This window comes from Choloepus didactylus, chromosome X (assembly GCF_015220235.1).
Source record: "Choloepus didactylus isolate mChoDid1 chromosome X, mChoDid1.pri, whole genome shotgun sequence".
Classification (NCBI taxonomy): Eukaryota; Metazoa; Chordata; class Mammalia; order Pilosa; family Megalonychidae; genus Choloepus; species Choloepus didactylus.
In genome coordinates, this window is record NC_051334.1 from 91,007,391 (window position 1) to 91,030,642 (window position 23,252).

The following is a 23,252-nucleotide window of genomic DNA, read 5'->3' on the forward strand; positions in this document are numbered from 1 at the left end:
ATTAGGTTACAAATTTACAGTTCTAAGGCCATAAACGTGTCCATACTAAGGCATCTAGAGAACACCTTCACTGAAGAATAGCTGATGGCATCTGGAACACCTCTGTCAACTGGGAGGGCACATGCCTGGCCTCTCTGCTGGTCCTTTGCTCCTGGGTTGTGTTTCAAAACGGCTTTCCCCAAAATGTCTCTGGGGTCCTCTCTCTCAGCTCCTGTGCATTTCTAAGCATCTGGGGGACCTCTCTTAGCTTCTCCAGGCAAACTCGGGGTGTCGCCTTTTAGCTTAGCATCTTCAAACGTCCTTCTGTCTACATCTCCAAGCATCTCCAAGTGTAAGCATCTGTGTTGGCTCTTGAGTTCTCTTTTTTTTTTTTTTTTTTTTTTTGTTAGTCTAGCTAGAGGTCCATCAATTTTGTTGATTTTCTTGAAGAACCAGCTTCTGGTTTTGTTGGTTCTCTCTAATGTTTTCCTGTTCTCAGTTTCATTTATTTCTGCTCTAATCTTTGTTATTTCTTTCCTTCTGTTTGCTTTGGGGTTTATTTGCTGTTCTTTCTCTAGTTCTTCCAAGTGGACAGTTAATTCCTCAATTTTTGCTCTCTCTTCTCTATTAATATAGGCATTTAGGGCAATAAATTTCCCTCTGAGCACTGCCTTTGCTGCATTCCATAAGCTTTGGTATTTTGTGTTTTCATTGTCATTTGCTTAGAGGTATTTACTAATTTCTCTTGTAATTTCTTCCTTTACCCACTGGTTTTCTAAGAGTGTGTTGTTTAGTCTCCATATATTTGTGAATTTTACAATCTTCTGCCTGTTATTTGTTTCCAACTTATGGTCTGAGAAAGTGTTTTGTATAATATCAATATTTTTAAATTTGTTGAGACTTGCTTTGTGACCCAGCATGTGGTCTGTCCTAGAGGATGTTCCATGAACACTTCAGAAAAACATGTATCCTGCTTTGTGGCATATAGTGTTCTATAAATGTATGATGAGTCTGGTTCATTTATCATACAATTCAACATCTCCATTTCTTGTTGATCCTCTGTCTAGATGTGCTATCCATTGATGAGAGCAGTGTATTGAAGTCTTCAACTATTATTGTGGAGTTATTTACTTCTCCTTTCAGTGTTCTCAGTGTTTGCCTCAGGAATTTTGGGGCACTCAGGCTTGGTGCATAAATATTTATGATTGTTATGTTTTCTTGATGACATATCATGACCCTTTTATTAGTATATAGGGTCTTTCTTTGTCTCTTTTAATTGTTTTATACCTGAAGTCTAATTTGATATTAATATAGCTACTCCCACTTTTTTCTGGTTGTTGTTTGCACAAAATATCTTTTTCCACCCTTTCGCTTTCAGCCTATTTTTGTCCTTGTGTCTAAGGTGAGTTTCTTGTAGACAGCATATAGGTGGGTCCTGTTTTTTAATCCATTCTGCCAGTCTGTGTCTTTTTATTGGGGAGTTTAATTCATTAACATTTAGTGTCTTTACTATAAGGGAAGTACTTTCATCTATCATTTTGTCTTTTTTTTTATGTCATGTCTTATTTTTCACTCTTCCTCTTTTTACCCTTCTTGATAATCTTCATTTCTATACTCTTCTCCAAACCTATTTCTCCTGTCTTTTCCTATCAGCCTGTAGCACTCCTTTTAGTATTTCTTGCAGCACTTGTCTCTTATTCATGAACTCTCTCATTGTGTTTTTCTGGAAATATTTTAATCTCTCCTTCATTATTGAAGGACAGCTTAGTCGAATATAGAATTCCTGGCTGGCAGTCCTTCTTTCAGTATCTTAAATATATCATACCATTGTCTTCTCACCTCCATGGTTTCTCCAGAGAAATCTATACATGGTCTTATCATGCTTCCCTTGTATGTGATGGATTGCTTTTCTCTTGCTGCTTTCAGAGTTCTCTCTTTGTATTTGACATTGGACAGTATGATCAGTAAGTGTCTTGGAGTACGTCTATTGGAGTCTGTTCTGTTTGGGGTGTGCTATACTTCCTGAATCTCTAATTTTCTGTCTTTCATAAGAGTTGGGAAATTTTCAGTGATTATTTCTTCTATTACTCTTTCTGCCACCTTTCCCCTCTGTTCTCCCACTGGGACACCCATAACATGTGTATTTGTGCATTTCATTCTATCACTCAGCTCCCTAATACCCTGCTCATATTTTTCCATTCTTTTTGTCATCTCTTCTTTCATATGTGTGAATTCAGATGTCTGGTCTTCCAATTCACTGATCCTTTCTTCTGCCTGTTCAAATCTACTGTTGTATCCCTCTATTATCTTTTTCATCTCCTCCATTATGCCCTTCATTCCCATAAGTTCTGCCATTTGCTTTTTCAAGTTTAGGAAGTCTTCCTTGTGGTCCTCCAGTGTCCTCCTTATATCCTTCATCTCTTTTGCTATGTCTTTCCTCAGTTCATTGACTTGATTTTTTAATTGATTTAGCTTTGTTTGAGCATCTCCAATTAGTTCTTCCTTCATTTCATTCAATTTATTTACCAATAATTACTTCAACTCCTGTGTCTCAGTTGAACTATTAGTTTGTTCCTTTGGCTGGTCCATATTTTCGTGTTTCCTAGTATGGCTCATTATCGTAAGCTGTCTAGGTATCTGAATTCTTGATTAGTTTATTCTGGATCATGTTTTCACTCTTTTACCTAAGGTTTTCTTGTTGGTTGGCTTTGTTCTCTAATCCTTGGTGTTCAGTTCAGCCTATTCCAGACCTTTAACGTAGATTTTGTTTAGTTGATCAGAGATTTTCAGCTCTAGTTTTTCTGTTTCTTACCCTGCCTCTATGTAACCTTGTGTGATGATCTCCTCAGATGTGGTCAACCCCAGTCAGGTTTTCCCAGTCCAGAGAGGCCCAGGCCTCAGGAGGAGGTTATGGAGTTTCCTTGAGAATGAGACCCTCCTGTGCGGCCTTTAGAGTCTATGCTTCTCCTTTGCTGTCCAGCAGGTGGTGCTTGCCAGCCCACAGTTACCCCACCAATGTAAGGATGCGTGGAGCCATTAGTTCTCCTGGTGACCCTGACCCTGTCGGGGGTGTGGCTGACTGAAGCTGGTTTCTGAATTCCAGCCCCTGGGTTCTGAGTTCCCAAAAGGAGGGCTGCCACTGGACCTTGGCCATGCCCCCCTTTTCTTGGGAAGTTATGGTGTTTAGCAAATTTTCTCTGCCACTAGACTTATTGCTTTGTCCCTCAGAGCTATCTTAGCTCTGCTCTTGCCTGGGCCCAAATTGCAAGTCTTTGAGGCTCTCTGTAATGGTCTTCTTAGAATAATTGCTTTAGAAAAAGATATTTAAAAAAGGAAAAAGAAAAAGAAGTGCTCAGTATGAACTATTTACAGTCCTTGCAGATCTAACAGGCTATTGTAATGCTAAGAGACAAAGAGTTGAGGGCCATTAAGGAACAGTCAAGAAAGCAGAGAAACTGGCTCTTCAGACAAGGATCCTTGACCTCTGGATTTGCATATGTGCCTGATTCTGTTTGCATATGTGCCTGATTCTCTTTGAGCCCTGCCCCTCTCCATGTTATGTTCACCCAAACTCCAGATCTGCAACTGTAGTTCTCCCTCCTGGTTCTCAGCACTGACTGCCCCTCCTCCCATGGGACTGTGCCTGGCAGGGAGGGGTGTGGGTCTCCTGGCTGTGAGAACTTACAGATTTTGCTGATCTCAGCTGTTCCACGTGTTCATGAGTGTTGTATGAAGTATGCCAAAAGTCAAATTGCTATGCCGTGTCCAGTCCACACAGTTCCTGGCTTTCTACCCATTGCCCTGGAGAATTAACTAATACCCACACCTCACCACTCTGCCATCTTGCCCCCATTCTTGAGCTCTCTTAAGTAGTCCAGTGAACTAATCAAGACCCACCCTGAATGGGTGGGGTACACACCTCTATGGAAATAATTTAATCAAAGGTATCACTCAAAGTTAGGTGAGTCACATCTCCATGGAAACACACAATCAAAAGTTTCCACCCTAATCAAAAGTCTAATAAGTCTGTCCCCACAAGATTGCATTAAAAAACATGGCTTTTGAGGGGACATAATATATTCAAACCAGTGCATTCCATACCTTGAACCCCAAAAAGACATGATCTTTCCAAATGCAAAAATACATTCATTCCATCACGATATAGATAAGTACAAAATCTTATCAAAATCATTTACTGGCATGGTTTGTATTAAGGCAACACTCTCTTCTGGTTGTGAACCTGTGATACCCAGAAAAAGTTATTTGCTTCTTATATAAATGTTCCCATTGCCAAAGTGAGAAATTGAAAGGAAAACAGGAGTCACAGGATCAAAACAATTCCTAAAACTCTCAGGGCAAACTTTATTAGTTTTCAGTCTGAGAGTCATTTATTGAATGACATTTTACCCTTGGGGCTTGAGAAAGCAGGAGTCCAACCCCTTCCAAGGGCCTTTGTTGCAGCCCTTTTCTCTCCAAATGCTGGTGAGTGCTCCAGTATACCCATGCACTGGGAAGACCACTTTCTTCTCAGCCCCAACCTCCTCAAGCATCATTGTGCCACGTGAAGTCTGCATCCCCAGGGCAGAATCTCTTCCCTCTCCAAACAGTGTAGTGGTGGCCAGCCTCCCCCCAATCTCTGGGGAATGTACTCCACCTTCTCTGAGGCCTGGGGTGGCAGCACTCTTCCTGAACATCAAGGCAGAATGCCTGCCCTCTGATTCTGGAGCATACTCACCCTTTCCACATGCACGGGTTGCTCTGCATTCCTTGCCTGAGATTTCTGGGCTTCAAACCTTGGCTTCCATGGTTCTGCCATTTCTGAAGAAATTTTTCCTTCAGTCCCATTTCTGTCCCTTTCAGTCCAGGCTGGCAATGGTTCCATCTATTCATACCTCACAAAAAAATTTACATGCAACATACAGGGGTCACAACTGTCAGACAATATGACTTTGCACAAATCCTTTCTGGATAACTCCATCTCCCATCCTAGTTTGTACTGAAATGGCAGTCGTGTTCCATGTTTGGTTAAATCCTCATGGGATTCACCATCCACTGGGGTCCCACTTTCTGAAAGCCTAGAATCTTTCAAACCATCAATTTCTGGTTTCTTTGTACCCAAGAGTTCAATTCTCCACTTATCCCTCTCCTCTCGCATTTTACTATAAGCTGCAAGGAGAAACCAGGCTGCACTTTTGATATTTAATTTCAAAATTTCTTCAGCTAAGTATCCCAGTTCGTCACCTTCAAATGCTGCCTTCCATCCAGCAACAGGACTCAATTTTGCCAAATTCTCTGCCACTTTAAAACAAGGATCACCTTTCTTCCAGTTTGCAATGACAAATTCAACATTTCTGTCCAAGGTCTCATTAGAGCTATCTTTACAGTCCATATTTCTACCAACAGTCTCTTCAAAGCCATCTAGGCCTTTTCTATCAAGTGCCTCACAATTCTTCCAGAATCTTCCATTATCCATTTAAAAAGCTGTTCCAACATGGTTGTTATTTGCAAACTCAGCAGCACTCCACTTCTCTAGTACCAAAATCTACTCCGGTTTGCTAGAGTTGCCATGCAAAACACCAGAAATGGATTGGATTTTATAAACTGTATTTACTACATTACAAATTTACAGTTCTAAGGCCATAAGTGTCCATCCTAAGGCATCAATAAGAGGATACTTTCACTGTAGAATGACTGATGGCTTCCGGAACACCTCTGTCAGCTGGGAAGGCATGTGCTTGCTGTCTGCTGGTCCATTGCTCCCGGGTTGTGCTTGAAAATGGCTTTCTCCCAAATGTCTCTGAGCTCCTCTCTCTCAGCTCCTGCGCATTCTTGCTTCTTTCTCCCAGGGCATTTCTCTCTAAGCATCTGGGGGTCCTCTCTTACTTCCCTGGGACATACTCTGGGATTCATCTCTTAGCTTAGCATCTCCAAACATTCTTCTGTCTACATCTCTGAGCATCTCCACGTGTAAGCATCTGTGTCCGCTCTTGAGCTCTCTTAAGTAGTCCAGTGAACTAATTAAGACCCACCCTGAATGGGTGGGGTCCACAATGCCATGGAAATAATTTAATCAAAGGTAATACTCACTGTTGGGTGAGTCACATCTCCATGAAAACACTCAATCAAAAGGTTCCACCTTAATTAAAAGTCTAATAAGTCTCCCCCCAGAAGATTGCATTAAAGAACATGGCTTCTGTGGGGGACATAATATACTCAAACCATCACACTCTTCTTTCATACTGGAAAATCAGCTATGTATTATGGTACAGTATGTGCAAATGTATATACTGAAGAACTGCAATTTTTAATCAAAATCCACTTTTCAGTTTGCTTAATAATTTCTTGGTGGAAACACTGAAGGAGATACAGCATCCTCGTGACCAAATCATGAATCTCTTCAGAATTAGTTCTTATAAAGGCAGTTTTGATTATGTTGATCCATGCAACGCAGTGGTGGAAAGTTGGGTAAAGGCAAAGTTTTACTTTTAGTTTTCCCAAATGCTGTCTCACTTGATTTAGGAGGGTTTGGGAGTACCCAAGAATTGTCTTCCAGGAAATTCCTGACATAAGAGATGTTTTCCTGAAAGCTTGCATCATCATTAAGAATGGATCTCTCCATATATGAAAAACCCACAGCCAGCATAGTACTCAATGGTGAGAGACTGAAAGCCTTCCCTCTAAGATCAGGAACAAGACAAGGATGCCCGCTGTCACCACTGTTATTCAACATTGTGCTGGAAGTGCTAGCCAGGGCAATCCGGCAAGACAAAGAAATAAAAGGCATCCAAATTGGAAAAGAAGAAGTAAAACTGTCATTGTTTGCAGATGATATGATCTTATATTTAGAAAACCCTGAGAAATCAACGATACACCTACTAGAGCTAATAAACAAATTTAGCAAAGTAGCGGGATACAAGATTAATGCACATAAGTCAGTAATGTTTCTATATGCTAGAAATGAACAAACTGAAGAGACACTCAAGAAAAAGATACCATTTTCAATAGCAACTAAAAAAATCAAGTACCTAGGAATCAACTTAACCAAAGATGTAAAAGACCTATACAAAGAAAACTACATAACTCTACTAAAAGAAATAGAAGGGGACCTTAAAAGATGGAAAAATATTCCATGTTCATGGATAGGAAGGCTAAATGTCATTAAGATGTCAATTCTACCCAAACTCATCTACAGATTCAATGCAATCCCAATCAAAATTCCAACAACCTACTTTGCAGACTTGGAAAAGCTAGTTATCAAATTTATTTGGAAAGGGAAGATGCCTCGAATTGCTAAAGACACTCTAAAAAAGAAAAACGAAGTGGGAGGACTTACACTCCCTGACTTTGAAGCTTATTATAAAGCCACAGTTGCCAAAACAGCATGGTACTGGCACAAAGATAGACATATAGATCAATGGAATCGAATTGAGAATTCAGAGATAGACCCTCAGATCTATGGCCGACTGATCTTTGATAAGGCCCCCAAAGTCACCGAACTGAGCCATAATGGTGTTTTCAACAAATGGGGCTGGGAGAGTTGGATATCCATATCCAAAAGAATGAAAGAGGACCCCTACCTCACCCCCTACACAAAAATTAACTCAAAATGGACCAAAGATCTCAATATAAAAGAAAGTACCATAAAACTCCTAGAAGATAATGTAGGAAAACATCTTCAAGACCTTGTATTAGGAGGCCACTTCCTAGACTTTACACCCAAAGCACAAGCAACAAAAGAGAAAATAGATAAATGGGAACTCCTCAAGCTTAGAAGTTTCTGCACCTCAAAGGAATTTCTCAAAAAGGTAAAGAGGCAGCCAACTCAATGGGAAAAAATTTTTGGAAACCATGTATCTGACAAAAGACTGATATCTTGCATATACAAAGAAATCCTACAACTCAATGACAATAGTACAGACAGCCCAATTATAAAATGGGCAAAAGATATGAAAAGACAGTTCTCTGAAGAGGAAATACAAATGGCCAAGAAACACATGAAAAAATGTTCAGCTTCACTAGCTATTAGAGAGATGCAAATTAAGACCACAATGAGATACCATCTAACACCGGTTAGAATGGCTGCCATTAAACAAACAGGAAACTACAAATGCTGGAGGGGATGTGGAGAAATTGGAACTCTTATTCATTGTTGGTGGGACTGTATAATGGTTCAGCCACTCTGGAAGTCAGTCTGGCAGTTCCTTAGAAAACTAGATATAGAGCTACCATTCGATCCAGCGATTGCACTTCTCGGTATATACCCGGAAGATCGGAAAGCAGTGACACAAACAGATGTCTGCACGCCAATGTTCATAGCAGCATTATTCACAATTGCCAAGAGATGGAAGCAACCCAAATGTCCTTCAACAGATGAGTGGATAAATAAAATGTGGTATATACACACGATGGAATACTACGCGGCAGTAAGAAGGAACGATCTGGTGAAACATATGACAACATGGATGAACCTTGAAGACATAATGCTGAGCGAAATAAGCCAGGCACAAAAAGAGAAATATTATATGCTACCACTAATGTGAACTTTGAAAAATGTAAAACAAATGGTTTATAATGTAGAATGTAGGGGAACTAGCAGTAGACAGCAATTAAGGAAGGGGGAACAATAATCCAAGAAGAACAGATAAGCTATTTAACGTTCTGGGGATGCCCAGAAATGACTATGGTCTGTTAATTTCTGATGGATGTAGTAGGAACAAGTTCACTGAAATGTTGCTATATTATGTAACTTTCTTGGGGTAAAGTAGGAACATGTTGGAAGTTAAGCAGTTATCTTAGGTTAGTTGTCTTTTTCTTACTCCCTTGCTATGGTCTCTTTGAAATGTTCTTTTATTGTATGTTTGTTTTCTTTTTAACTTTTTTTTTCATACAGGTGATTTGAAAAAAGAAGGGAAAGTTAAAAAAAAAAAAAAAAGAAAAGAAAAAAGACAAACAAGGAAAAAAAAATAAAAAAGATGTAGTGCCCCCTTGAGGAGCCTGTGGAGAATGCAGGGGTATTCGCCTACCCCACCTCCATGGTTGCTAACATGACCACAGACATAGGGGACTGGTGGTTTGATGGGTTGAGCCCTCTACCATAAGTTTTACCCTTGGGAAGACGGTTGCTGCAAAGGAGAGGCTAGGCCTCCCTGTATTTGTGCCTAAGAGTCTCCTCCTGAATGCCTCTTTGTTGCTCAGATGTGGCCCTCTCTCTCTGGCTAAGCCAACTTGAAAGGTGAAATCACTGCCCTCCCCCCTACGTGGGATCAGACACCCAGGGAAGTGAATCTCCTTGGCAACGTGGAATATGACTCCCGGGGAGGAATGTAGACCCGGCATCGTGGGATGGATAACATCTTCTTGACCAAAAGGGGGATGTGAAAGGAAATGAAATAAGCTTCAGTGGCAGAGAGATTCCAAAACGAGCCGAGAGATCACTCTGGTGGGCACTCTTACGCACACTTTAGACGGCCTTTTTTAGGTTCTAAAGAATTGGGGTAGCTGGTGGTGGATACCTGAAACTATTAAACTACAACCCAGAACCCATGAATCTCGAAGACAGTTGTATAAAAATGTAGCTTATGAGGGGTGACAGTGGGATTGGGAATGCCATAAGGACCAAACTCCACTTTGTCTAGTTTATGGATGGATGTGTAGAAAAGTAGGGGAAGCAAACAAACAGACAAAGGTACCTAGTGTTCTTTTTTACTTCAATTGCTCTTTTTCACTCTAATTATTATTCTTGTTATTTTTCTGTGTGTGCTAATGAAGGTGTCAGGGATTGATTTAGGTGATGAATGTACAACTATGTAATGGTACTGTAAACAATCGAAAGTACAATTTGTTTTGTAAAAAAAAAAAAAAAAAAAAAAAAAAAGAGTGGATCTCTCATTATCTTCTACAATTGGAAAATTGATTTCTTGGAAAAAAATTTTATATCTCCTAGTAAAGGGTAAGATGTGGTGTGTCAGAGTGCTTTGCTATTTTGTTAGAGAGGGGTATGTTTTTTGTATGTTGCAGTAAAATTCGTCAAGTGCAGTTTTGTGTTATCTTTCCCAAGGTCTTCAACACATCCTACTGGGGCACAGACTTTCTTGATTGCATTTGGGGTTTTTAGTTTTCTTAGTAGTTCAGCTTGTAGTTGAGTCACCAGATGTAAATTAGATATTGCTCTCTACAGTTCCCAGTATGCCAGTATCATATCACTTGAAATGTTTAGTCTTTGGAGATCTCTCCTCTTCAAATTGTCTTCCTGAGACAGATCCAGTTGTTTGTAGTTTTGTAGTTGTATTTTGAGATTGTTACATTCTTTCCTCATCAGTTCTAGCTCTTGTTCCAATCCATGGGTCTTCAAGTCTAGCTCAACTTTTCCACCTCCCAGTTAGATGAAAGGTGATTTAAATTCCTCATGACATGCTGAGTTTCCACATAAATCCTTAATTGGAGGAGTCTACTTTAGATTGTAGCTTCTCATTCAGTACTTTAAAAGATTCATTTTATCCAATTTGTTCTTCAAATTCTCTCTAACAATGCAGACCTATCGATATGCATGTTAGGCCTTATTTACTTGTTTTCATCACAAAGAACTTGTTTCTTCATCTAACCAAGCTCCTATAAGCTTTTCTTCCAAAAATCTTACTCTTCTTTTTAAAGAAAGTTTTCTTTTTCTGAATCCTTAAGTCATTTTTTATGTCTCCATATGCAGTGACAAGGGCAAAGCGTGAAGCAACAGACTAATCTCTTGAATATATTGAGACGGGAGTCACTGTATCTCTCCTATGGGCTTTTTCATAATTTAGAATTCAGAAATCAGTTGCTACCAGTTCATTCATGACAGCCCAAAGCCAGGTTACCTAAGGCCACCCTCAGGGCGATTCCCCAGTGTTTGGGAAAGTACCAAAAACAAACAGGGTTGCTAGGGTCACCATGGGCTTCCAGTTTCCTCAAAGACACCGCTTCTTCTCCAAAGAAGGCAGTTGTTTCAGAAGCCCAGTGGAGAGATTTCCATTTCTTTTGCCTAGGCTGCCTCAGGCCCAACGCAGCCTTGCCCTTGACAAGGGACTAGGAGGTTCTAGAAGGAGGGGTGAGCTGAGGCAGGGGGACCAAGCCATTGCAGGAAAAGGCCTGTTACCCAGCAACCACCCTGTGAGACACCAGGCTGGGCAGCACCTGCTGGTTCAGGGCCTGTGCCAACTGCCAGCAACAGTGCATGCCTTGTAGAGATGTAGGAGAACCACTGTCGGAGGGAGCTGGAAGGGAGGACATGAAGCGTGTGGCCAGAAAAGCAAGAAATGCCTTTTTAATCCAGAAAATGAGCATTACTCTATTTTCTTTATTGTGATCACCTAAAGACAAACTATTTTTTTTTCTTTTTTTTTTTTTTTCCCGTTTGTCTTTTTTCTTTTTTTTTTTTTTTTTTTTAACTTTCCCTTCTTTTTTCAAATCACCTGTATGAAAAAAAAAGTTAAAAAGAAAACAAACATACAATAAAACAGCATTTCAAAGAGACCATAGCAAGGGAGTAAGAAAAAGACAACTAACCTAAGATAACTGCTTAACTTCCAACATGTTCCTACTTTACCCCAAGAAAGTTACATATTATAGCAACATTTCAGTGAACTTGTTCCTACTACAACCATCAGAAATTAACAGACCATAGTCATTTCTGGGCATCCCCAGAACGTTAAATAGCTTATCTGTTCTTCTTGGATTATTGTTCCCCCTTCCTTAATTGCTCTCTACTGCTAGTTCCCCTACATTCTACAGTATAAACCATTTGTTTTACATTTTTCAAAGTTCACATTAGTGGTAGCATATAATATTTCTCTTTTTGTGCCTGGCTTATTTCGCTCAGCATTATGTCTTCAAGGTTCATCCATGTTGTCATATGTTTCACCAGATCGTTCCTTCTTACTGCCGCGTAGTATTCCATCGTGTGTATATACCACATTTTATTTATCCACTCATCTGTTGAAGGACATTTGGGTTGTTTCCATCTCTTGGCAATTGTGAATAATGCTGCTATGAACATTGGCGTGCAGATATCTGTTCGTGTCACTGCTTTCCGATCTTCCGGGTATATACCGAGGAGTGCAATCGCTGGATCGAATGGTAGCTCTATATCTAGTTTTCTAAGGAACTGCCAGACTGACTTCCAGAGTGGCTGAACCATTATACAGTCCCACGAACAATGAATAAGAGTTCCAATTTCTCCACATCCCCTCCAGCATTTGTAGTTTCCTGTTTGTTTAATGGCAGCCATTCTAACCGGTGTTAGATGGTATCTCATTGTGGTCTTAATTTGCATCTCTCTAATAGCTAGTGAAGCTGAACATTTTTTCATGTGTTTCTTGGCCATTTGTATTTCCTCTTCAGAGAACTGTCTTTTCATATCTTTTGCCCATTTTATAATTGGGCTGTCTGTACTATTGTCATTGAGTTGTAGGATTTCTTTGTATATGCAAGATATCAGTCTTTTGTCAGATACATGGTTTCCAAAATTTTTTCCCATTGAGTTGGCTGCCTCTTTACCTTTTTGAGAAATTCCTTTGAGGTGCAGAAACTTCTAAGCTTGAGGAGTTCCCATTTATCTATTTTCTCTTTTGTTGCTTGTGCTTTGGGTGTAAAGTCTAGGAAGTGGCCTCCTAATACAAGGTCTTGAAGATGTTTTCCTACATTATCTTCTAGGAGTTTTATGGTACTTTCTTTTATATTGAGATCTTTGGTCCATTTTGAGTTAATTTTTGTGTAGGGGGTGAGGTAGGGGTCCTCTTTCATTCTTTTGGATATGGATATCCAACTCTCCCAGCCCCATTTGTTCAAAAGACCATTATGGCTCAGTTCGGTGACTTTGGGGGCCTTATCAAAGATCAGTCGGCCATAGATCTGAGGGTCTATCTCTGAATTCTCAATTCGATTCCATTGATCTATATGTCTATCTTTGTGCCAGTACCATGCTGTTTTGGCAACTGTGGCTTTATAATAAGCTTCAAAGTCAGGGAGTGTAAGTCCTCCCACTTCGTTTTTCTTTTTTAGAGTGTCTTTAGCAATTCGAGGCATCTTCCCTTTCCAAATAAATTTGATAACTAGCTTTTCCAAGTCTGCAAAGTAGGTTGTTGGAATTTTGATTGGGATTGCATTGAATCTGTAGATGAGTTTGGGTAGAATTGACATCTTAATGACATTTAGCCTTCCTATCCATGAACATGGAATATTTTTCCATCTTTTAAGGTCCCCTTCTATTTCTTTTAGTAGAGTTATGTAGTTTTCTTTGTATAGGTCTTTTACATCTTTGGTTAAGTTTATTCCTAGGTACTTGATTTTTTTAGTTGCTATTGAAAATGGTATCTTTTTCTTGAGTGTCTCTTCAGTTTGTTCATTTCTAGCATATAGAAACATTACTGACTTATGTGCATTAATCTTGTATCCCGCTACTTTGCTAAATTTGTTTATTAGCTCTAGTAGGTGTATCGTTGATTTCTCAGGGTTTTCTAGATATAAGATCATATCATCTGCAAACAATGACAGTTTTACTTCTTCTTTTCCAATTTGGATGCCTTTTATTTCTTTGTCTTGCCGGATTGCCCTGGCTAGCACTTCCAGCACAATGTTGAATAACAGTGGTGACAGCGGGCATCCTTGTCTTGTTCCTGATCTTAGAGGGAAGGCTTTCAGTCTCTCACCATTGAGTACTATGCTGGCTGTGGGTTTTTCATATATCCTCTTTATCATGTTGAGGAAGTTTCCTTCAATTCCTACCTTTTGAAGTGTTTTTATCAAAAAGGGATGTTGGATTTTGTCAAATGCTTTTTCAGCATCTATTGAGATGATCAATTGATTTTTCCCTTTCGAGTTTTTAATGTGTTGTAATACATTGATTGTTTTTCTGATGTTGAACCATCCTTGCATGCCTGGAATGAACCCCACTTGGTCATGGTGTATGATTTTTTTAATGTGTCTTTGGATTCGATTTGCAAGTATTTTGTTGAGGATTTTTGCATCTATATTCATTAGGGAGATTGGCCGGTAGTTTTCCTTTTTTGTAGCATCTTTGCCTGGTTTTGGTATTAGATTGATGTTAGCTTCATAAAATGAGTTAGGTAGTGTTCCATTTTCTTCAATGTTTTGAAAGAGTTTGAGTAAGATTGGTGTCAGTTCTTTCTGGAAAGTTTGGTAGAATTCCCCTGTGAAGCCATCTGGCCCTGGGCATTTATTTGTGGGAAGATTTTTGATGACTGATTGGATCTCTTTGCTTGTGATGGGTTGGTTGAGGTCTTCTATTTCTTCTCTGGTCAGTCTAGGTTGTTCATATGTTTCCAGGAAATTGTCCATTTCTTCTACATTATCCAGTTTGTTGCCATACAGTTGTTCATAATATCCTCTTATAATTTTTTTAATTTCTTCAGGATCTGCAGTTATGTCACCTTTTTCATTCATTATTTTGTTTATATGGGTCTTCTCTCTTTTTGATTTTGTCAGTCTAGCTAGGGGCTTGTCAATCTTGTTGATCTTCTCAAAGAACCAACTTTTGGTGATATTTATCCTTTCTATTGTTTTTTTGTTCTCTATGTCATTTATTTCTGCTTTAATCCTTGTTATTTCTTTTCTTCTACTTGGTTTAGGATTGGTTTGCTGTTCATTTTCTAGCTTCTTCAGTTGATCCATTAGTTCTTTGATTTTGGCTCTTTCTTCCTTTTTAATATATGCGTTTAGTGCTATAAATTTCCCCCTTAGCACTGCTTTTGCTGCATCCCATAGGTTTTGGTATGTTGTGTTCTCATTTTCATTCGTCTCTATATATTTAGCAATTTCTCTTGCTATTTCTTCTTTAACCCACTGATTGTTTAGGAGTGTGTTGTTTAACCTCCAGGTATTTGTGAATTTTCTAAGTCTCTGATGGTTATTGACTTCTAATTGTATTCCATTGTGGTCAGAGAATGTGCTTTGAATAATTTCAATCTTTTTAAATTTATTGAGGCTTGTTTTATGTCCCAGCATATGATCTATTCTGGAGAAAGTTCCGTGAGCACTAGAAAAGTATGTGTATCCTGGTGATTTGGGATGTAATGTCCAGTAGATGTCTGTTAAATCTAATTCATTTATCAGATTGTTTAGGTTTTCAATTTCCTTATTGGTCTTCTGTCTGGTTGATCTATCTATAGGAGAGAGTGATGTGTTGAAGTCTCCCACAATTATTGTGGAAACATCAATTGCTTCCTTTAGTTTTGCCAATGTTTCTCTCATGTATTTTGTGGCACCTTGATTGGGTGCATAGACATTTACGATTGTTATTTCTTCTTGCTGAATTGCCCCTTTTATTAGTATGTAGTGGCCTTCTTTGTCTCTCAAAACATCCCTGCATTTGAAGTCTATTTATCTGAGATTAATATTGCTACACCTGCTTTCTTTTGGCTGTAGCTTGCATGAAATATTTTTTTCCATCCTTTCACTTTCAATTTCTTTGTGTCCCTGTGTCTAAGATGAGTCTCTTGTATGCAACATATTGATGGTTCATTTTTTTTGATCCATTCTGCGAATCTATATCTTTTAATTGGGGAGTTTAATCCATTTACATTCAACGTTAAAACCGTGAAGGCATTTCTTGAATCGGCCATCTTATCCTTTGGATTATGTTTGCCATATTTTTCCCTCTCTCTATTAATATCCTTTATTGTACCCATACCGAATCTCTTTAGTACTGAACCTTTCTCCAAGTCTCTCTGTCCTGTCTTTGTTTCTCTGTCTGTAGGGCTCCCTTTAGTATCTCCAGTAGGGCAGGTGTCTTGTTAGCAAATTCTCTCAGCATTTCTTTGTCTGTGAAAAATTTAAGCTCTCCCTCAAATTTGAAGGAGAGCTTTGCTGGATAAAGTATTCTTGGCTGGAAATTCCTCTCTCTCAGAATTTTAAATATATCGTGCCACTGCCTTCTCGCCTCCATGGTGGCTGCTGAGTAGTCACTACTTAGTCTTATGCTGTTTCCTTTGTATGTGGTGAATTGCTTTTCTCTTGCTGCTTTCAGAACTTGCTCCTTCTCTTCTGTGTTTGACAGTGTGATCAGTATATGTCTCGGGGTGGGTTTTTTTGGATTTATTCTATTTGGAGTTCGCTGAGCATTTATGATTTGTGTATTTATGTTGTTTAGAAGATTTGGGAAGTTTTCCCCAACAATTTCTTTGAATACTCTTCCTAGACCTTTACCCTTTTCTTCCCCTTCTGGGACACCAATGAGTCTTATATTCGGACGTTTCATATTATCTATCATATCCCTGAGGTCCATTTCGAGTTTTTCAATTTTTTTCCCCATTCTTTCTTTTATGCTTTCATTTTCCATTCTGTCATCTTCCAGGTCACTGATTCGTTGTTCAACTTCCTCTAGTCTTGTACTATGAGTGTCCAGAATCTTTTTAATTTGGTCAACAGTTTCTTTAATTTCCATAAGATCATCCATTTTTTTATTTAGTCTTGCAATGTCTTCTTTATGCTCTTCTAGGGTCTTCTTGATTTCCTTCATATCCCGTACTAGGGTCTCATTGTTCATCTTTAGTTCTTTGAGTAGCTGCTCTAGGTGTGTCTCTTCTGGTCTTTTGATTTGGGTGCTTGGGCTTGGGTTATCCATATCGTCTGGTTTTTTCATATGCTTTATAATTTTCTGTTTTTTTTTTGGCCTCGTGGCATTTGCTGACCTTGATAGGGTTCTTTTAGGGTTTGTAGACCAGTTGAAGTCCTTATCTCTAATTTATCAGATCTACAGCTTCGTGGAGTACACTTTCTCTAACTAACCAGCAGGTGGCGTCCACGAGCCACCTGTTCTCCACAAGCCAGATCTCCCCTGCTTAGCCTTTTTGGTGAGTGGGGGAGTGAGTCTTGTGGGGCCCAATTGGTGTCCCAAGCTTGCGTGTGTAGTTGGTGTTGCCTGCCCTGTATGTGGGGCGTGTTTCTGGGCAGTCGGGGAGGGGGGGTGGCCCTAACAATCAAATCTCCCTGATGATCCTAGAGTTTTAAAGCTACTGCAATAGTCTAATCCTTCAGTTCAGTCCTGCCACAGTTTGTCTCTGCCACTGACCCACAAGTCTTTGGTATTGGCGTATGGCTCCTGAGACTTGCAAGTGGGCCCCTCTTCCGGGCTGTGCACCCCGGGTCCTCTGTTGAGGGATGACTGTGCTATGTCACAGGTGAGTGCCGTCCCCCCAGGGCAGTTCTGGGCTGCTGGGCTGTGTTGGGAGGCTCCCAGTCTGCTCAAATGATGGCTGAATGGGGCTCTGTTAATTCACACTGCTCCCCCTTCCCAGCTCTGGGACATTCCGACAAACTATTTTTGAGAAACTGCTTTTAAATATCTATTTCCTTCTCTTTCCCCTGTAGAATCTATTTTGTAAATCATGGAGGCTTTAGCATATCTTTAGAAATGGTACTGCAGACATGATTATGGTAGAAGTGCAACTAAAAAAGAAAACAAAAAGAGTACAGCTGTTTTTCTTTTGGCAGCCCTGACATATCAAATTCCAGATTGTGCTCTCATGCTGCCACATCTTAGAACATCTGTAGAAAGTGTTTGCTCTTTCTTATAAGTTCCTCACACTCATTGGCTTTGTCATTTACTTGGCCCTTCTCACTTAAACACCTTGTATTGTTATTTAAAGATCATTTTGTAATTGAACTTTCTAATGTATCTAGGTCTAATCTCTCCTAATAGATTGTAATCTTGGGAAAGGGCCTCTGATATTTTTCTTTAGAAGGTTTAGAGAACCTAGTGAAGTTCTTACACAATTAAGAGGCACACAGAAATATTGTTGAATAACTTCTAAGTACAGTTTCTGACTATCATTTTTGATTTTAGCCCATCATAGTTGGAACCTCTGTCAATTTTCATTAAAGTGTCAGTTGACAAAATGTAGTAGAGGTTGATTATAAATTAAGGAAAAAAAGCCCACCTTGATTGAATGTTTTATGGTACGTTGGCACTTTCTTTCATGAACAATATCTCATTTCCCCATTTGAAGTATCTAGTGCAGCTTTTTTATCCCTTTGGTATTTGTAACATTCACACTGGCAACTTCTACAGAAGAAGTTTTGTCAATTTCCTTCCTTTAATAGAGAACTTGACTCTTGACATGACAGACAAGAGGCTTACTAAAGCTTGCTGAGAGCAGCTGTTTCCTCCAGGCAACAATTGTTCAATAGCCCTCCTCTGTGCCTTTGGAGGAAAGGATACCTTGAATCTCAAATATCTGACGTGTTCAGAAATGACTTAGCATTCTTTGGGTAGAGGTAAAGGGAGAGGTGAGGAGTGTGGCTTGCTCTTTGAAAAAGATTTATTTACATTCCTGAGCTGTGTCATTGTCCACTTGCAAATGCATTTGTGTACTGAAAAGAATATCAATAACTTTTTAACTCCAAAGTAATTTTTTCTGTAGGAAATTTAAATTGTATTCCTTAGTGAGCCTAATTTCTAATTGTTTTGGCAATGTATGTTTTTTTTTCATTCAGTGTGACCCTTTATTTTAAGGCCCATTAAAGAATTAGGAAATTAGCATCAGCAGATGCCCCCTTGTCAGAATGTGTTATAATGAACATGTGGTTCTATGTGTACAAGTAAGGCTGTAACTCTTTAAATATAAAATACTCCTTGTTGGAAATAAACTCAGTATATGAAATTTTGGACTTACAGTTTTTATCAAGCAGGGAAACTATTTTTTTTTCATTCCCCAAAGCTTCAGAGCTTAAAAAATGCTCACGTTTCACATGGAAGAACCTACCAGCAGTGACTGGTTTTGGCCATTCTGTTCAGCTTAATGGTGATGTAGAACACTCTAGGAGGCATGTGTGCTTGTTGATAAGCAATTTCTGAGCACAGAAGAAATACTTGTGGTCCAGGGCAGTTAGAGGGAGGGTAAGGATATCATAATGCCCAGTGATACCAGGAACAACCACCATCTTAACTCAGCACAGTGTGCTCAGTGTAGTAAGCATTCATTAAGTTTCTCTTGGGAACTCTTCAAAGAGTCATCTATCTTCAAGTTCCTCCACTTTTTGTCTGCTCACATAAACATGATCGATGACATTTGTGGTGGCTTGGACTTATGTACCCTAGAAAAACATGTTCTTAATCTTAATCCATTTTTAGGGGTGTGAACCTATTGTAAACAGGATGTTTTGATGAGATTACCATAGTTAAGATGTTGCCCAACTAAATCAGGATAGTTCTAATCCTATTAATGGAGGCCTTATAGAGAAGGCCACAGAAAGAAAAGATGTGGTGAGCAGCCAGAACCAAGATGTCAACAGAACATAGAAAAGAAAGGAGAAGATGCCACTGTGTGCATTGCAGTGTGACAGAAAAATCAAAGAACTCCAGATATTGCTTGTCAGCCAGAAAATACGAAGCCCAGGTGGAAGCAAGCCTTCTAGCCTCTGAAACCATGAGCCAATGAATTCCTGTTACTAACTGTTCCGGTTTGCTAATGCTGCCATTATGCAAAATGCCAGAAATGGATTGGCTTTTATAAAAGAGGGTTTAGCCTTCCAGGTCCTTACTCCCCACCTTATCCTGGCCCCTAAGAAATCACCCCTACCCCACCCCCCACCCCCTAATGACGTGGGCAGGTGTGGTCCCCAGGGTCATTCACTGCCTCCTGAATTCCCTGCAGGAAGTCATGATCTTCGAGGAGCCAGGATTCTGCTGCTCTCTGTCTTCAGAACTCTCCTGCTTCTGGGTGTTCTGAGCCTCGTGGTGGAGTGAGTTGGGGGGTAATGAGGGCAGGAAGCAGCCCCAGGGCCTCCCACCCCTTCTGTCCTCCACCTTCCCTCCGAGCCCCCCTTCCCTTATTCTCCCAGGCCTCCCATCCTCTGTCTTCCCACAAGTCCTGTTACCTCCACACAAAAAGTGACTCGTGGGAGAACCTAAGATGGCGGCTAGGTGAGACAGGGCAAAAAAACACCTCCATGAAAAATACTAGATAAAAACCAGAAAGTGACCCAGAACACCACTTCCAGTGATGCACCAGCTGGACAAGGTCTGCTAAATCCACAGGGAACATGCATTTGTTGAAACCATGAGACTGCATTCTGAAACGAGTGAATGAGTCAGCTGAAAGTCCCACGGACATGCTGCGGTGTGGGGAAATGGTGGGCTGGCATTTGGAGACAGACTAGTTCTTTAAAAAAAAAAAGCCCGGGAGTGGCTGCAGATACGACGGGGAGAGCCACGCAGTGAAGCATGGCGGGAGCAGGCTGGGCTAATGCCCTGGTGTCTGGTGTGGAGGATACCCCTTCCCACACCGCTGCTGATTGTCTCGAGACCAGAGGAGCAGAGGGGAGCCAAAAGGAGAAAAAAAACTGCATTCCTTGCAGCCATCTCCCCTGCGGGCGGGGGACGCTCCTGCCTGGGGCCGGAACCACAGCCCAGAGCTGCGCCAAGAAACCCAGTGTGATGGGGAATCTTTCCCACAGCACTACACACAAGCCACAATACCGGCCATGGACACTGGCCTTTAATACACCCACTGCTGATTGTCCTGGAGCTGGGAGGGTGGAGCTGTGAGAAAAGAGGGAAGTTAACATGTCCCATTCAACCATCTTTGAAGCAGGCTGGGAATGACCCTGCATGGCCCAGTGACCCAGGGCTTGCAGTGACCCTGTGCTCTTCCAGAGGTCCTGGAAGAGCACAGCTGGGAAGGGGGAACCACTCGGAAATCCCAGGGAACCTATGCCAATACCAAGGACTTGTGGGTCAGCAGCAGAGAACAGCCTTAAATCTCCGGGAACACCTGGGAGGTTTGATTATTAAAGCTGCCCTTCCTGCTTAACCACCCAGACACATGCCCCACATTCAGCGCGGACAGCACCAGCAACACACCCAAACTTGGTGCACCAATTGGACACCACAAGAATCATACCCCCACACGCCACAAAGACAAAGTGGGGGAGAACTGACTTGAGGGGAATAGGTGACTCACGGATGCCATCTACTGGTTAGTTAAAGTGTACACCACTAAGCTGCAGTTCTGTCAAATTAGGGATCAAGTAAAGCAAATGCCAAGAGGCCAAAAACAACAGAAAATCTTAAAGCATATGATAAAACCAGACGATATGGAGAACCCAAACCAAAACACCCAAATCAAAAGATCAGAAGACACACAGTACTTGGCACAATTAATCAAAGAATTACAGACAGGCAACAAGAGCATGGCTCAGGATATAAAGGATATGAAGAAGAGCATGGCACAGGATATAAAAGACATAAAGAAGACCCTAGAGCATAAAGAAGACATTGCAAGAGTAAATAAAAAAATAGAAGATCTTATGGAAATTAAAGAAACTGTAGGCCAAATTAAAAAGACTCTGGATACTCATAATACAAGATTAGAGGAAGGTGAACAACAACTCAGCCTCCTTGAGGACCACAGAAAAGAAAATGAAAGAAATGAAAGAAAGAATGGAGAAAAAAATAAAAAAAAAATTGAAATGGATCTCAGGGATACAATAGATAAAATAAAACGTCCAAATTTAAGACTCATTGGTGTCCCAGAAGGGGAAGAGAAGGGTAAAGGTCTAGACCAGAGTATTCAAAGAAATTGTTGGGGAAAACTTCCCAAACCTTCTACACAATATAAATACACAAAACATAAATGCCCAGCGAACTCCAAATAGAATAAATCCAAATAAACCCACTCCAAGACATATTCTGATCAGACTGTCAAATACTGAAGAGAAGGAGCAAGTCCTGAAAGCAGCAAGAGAAAAGCAATTCACCACATACAAAGGAAACAACATAAGACTAAGTAGTGACTACTCAGTGGCCACCATGGAGGTGAGAAGGCGGTGGCATGACATATTTAAAATTCTGAGAGAGAAAAATTTCCAACCAAGAATACTTTATCCAGCAAAACTCTCCTTCAAATTTGAGGGAGAGCTTAAATTTTTCACAGACAAATGCTGAGAGATTTTGCTAATAAAAGACCTGTCCTACTTCAGATACTAAAGGGAGCCCTACCGACAGAGAAACAAAGAAAGGAGAGAGAGATATAGAAAATTTTAACAGACATATATAGAATATTAACATCCCAGGTCACCGGGACACACATTCTTCTCTAGTGATCACGGATCTTTCTCCAGAATGGACCATATGCTGGGGCATAAAAACAAGCCTCAATAAATTAAAAAAAAAAATGAATTTGTTCAAAGCACATTCTCTGACCACAATGGAATATGAATAGAAGTCAATAACCATCAGAGACTTGTAGAATCCACAAACACCTGGAGGATAAAAATGAGGGGGAGATAAAAACATTCCCAGATAATCAACAGCTGAGGGACTTCATCCCCAGTAATCAGTCCTATAAGAAATGCTAAAGGGAGTTGTGCAGGCTGAAAGGAAGGGACACTAAACAGTTGACTGAAACTACCTGAAGAAATAAAGATTTCCAATAAAGATCACATGGTAAATATAAATACCAATACTACTGCATTTTTGACTTATAACTCCACTATTTACTTCCTACACGATATAAAATACATAAACTGTAATGATAAATCAGTGGTTTTGGACCCAATGTAAACTATGTAATTTTTTACAAGAACTACATAAAGGTGGGGGAATAATAGAGTATAGGAACATAGTTTAAGTGTCATATTGAAGTTAAGTTGGTATCAAAGAAAAACAAGATTGTTATAGATTTAAGATGTTAAATTTAAGTCCCATGGTAAACACAAAGAAAGTATCAGAGAATATGACCATAGAGATGAAAAGTAGAGTAGGGGTTCTGAGAAGTGGGGGAAGGGGCAATGGGGAGTTAAGAAATGAGAGTAGGGTTTCAGTTTGGGGTGAAGGGAAACTTCTAGAAATGGATGGTGGGAAGGTGATAGCATTGCAACATTCTAAATGTGATTAACTCCACTAATGGAATGCTAGGGAGGGGGTGGAATGGGAAGATTTAGGCTATATATATGTTTCCACAATTAAAAAAAAATCTAAATAGATGACAATTAAATGCCAGGGATGATTCTGGATAGGATCTGAGGATGGAGGAGAGGAGGCTCAAAGGGACACAGATGGGACACACACACACACAAAAAGGAAATATAGAATGTAAGCTTGGTATCAATGGTGAATTTCTTGCACTTCTTAGCTGTGCTTAATGAGATTGCATAAAAGAATGTTCTTGTCCATGGGAAAGATATATGTGAATTATATTGTTTGTTCAAAGATATGTGCAGCTTGCTTGCATATGTTCAGATGGCAGAGCAATAGATGATGGATGATAGGGAGGGAGGAAGGG

The 23,252-nt window shown here is 40.1% G+C and overlaps 1 protein-coding gene and 1 pseudogene across 10 annotated transcripts in view; one reads left to right on the forward strand and one right to left on the reverse strand.

The window, feature by feature from the left end:
• Positions 1-23,252, forward strand: part of LOC119522870 (SH3 domain-binding glutamic acid-rich-like protein) — a 218,851-nt gene that overhangs the window by 74,566 nt on the left and 121,033 nt on the right. The window lies entirely within an intron of this gene.
• LOC119522873 lies at positions 6,383-10,808 on the reverse strand (annotated as a pseudogene).